Below are 791 nucleotides of genomic sequence, written 5' to 3'. Positions count from 1 at the left end.
TAAGAGCCGGGTAGCGACTGACAGCAACAAACGCGTAGCGCCGGGCTGCGCTGGAGCCGCCAAGCAAGGGGCTCCCCCGCGCGCAGGTAGGCGACCCCCGACCCCGGGCCAGCACCCACCTCTGTGTCCTCTACATCTAGACACGGCACTTGGGGTCCTCTTCTCCGGGTCCAGTCTCCCCGGGCCCCGTCCCCCAGGCTCGCCTCCTCCCTCGCCACCTCCCGTCCCCCCTTCCTTCTCGGGTGCCCCCCAGAGACCAAACCCCACTGCCCATTGTCACTGGTCCCGGCCCCTGCGGCAAAGGCTCCAACGTGACCTCGGGCACAGAACTGGCGAGCTGTGCGGGACCGGGGGGCTGTGCGGGTTCGGGGGACCTCGGAGCCTGGCATTACGTAAGAACTGCGCTGCTAGCGCTTCCGGGGGTGCGGACGCGAGACAGAGGTTGCGGGGGTTTCCGCGGCTCCCCGGCCCCCCTTGGGAGGCTCACACCTCAATCCTCCCTGGGAGTAGGGTCCAGGGAAGGGACGCGTTCCTGCTTCCTCCTCCCAGGTTGTGGGGGGCTTGGGTTGGGTCGGGGGCCAGGGTTAGAGCCTGGAGATTGGGGAGGGGATCGGTGTTCGGAACCAGGAGCCAGGGTCGGAGAGTTCAGTCACCTAAGCGGGGCGGAATGAGGACGGGGCTGGGGACAGCCATTCAATGACCTCATCCCTAGGTCTCCCGCGGGCGCGCGAGCAAAGAGCCTTCTTTGATGGCTCGAAACACGCCCCCCTGCCCCCAGGTCCGCCCCGCGG

At 68.1% G+C, this 791-nt stretch overlaps 1 protein-coding gene across 6 annotated transcripts in view; it reads left to right on the top strand.

Annotated features, from left to right (window-relative positions):
• MPP2 (membrane protein, palmitoylated 2) overlaps nucleotides 1-791 on the top strand; it is a 26256-nt gene that overhangs the window by 6479 nt on the left and 18986 nt on the right. For 3 of the 6 annotated variants that reach the window (XM_006776851.2, XM_006776845.1, XM_015572551.1), the window contains exon 1: nucleotides 7-86. The exons of 2 other annotated variants lie outside the window; for them this stretch is intronic. The gene's annotated coding sequence lies outside the window, so the exon portion shown is untranslated. Of the gene's footprint in view, nucleotides 1-6; nucleotides 87-137; nucleotides 393-791 lie in introns of those variants that run through there. One more of the 6 variants, XM_015572552.1, reaches the window with a different exon arrangement.

Source organism: Myotis davidii, unplaced genomic scaffold (assembly GCF_000327345.1).
Source record: "Myotis davidii unplaced genomic scaffold, ASM32734v1 scaffold109, whole genome shotgun sequence".
Classification (NCBI taxonomy): domain Eukaryota; kingdom Metazoa; phylum Chordata; class Mammalia; order Chiroptera; family Vespertilionidae; genus Myotis; species Myotis davidii.
Note: the sequence above shows the minus strand (reverse complement) of the source record. Positions and strands in the feature narration are given on the sequence as shown.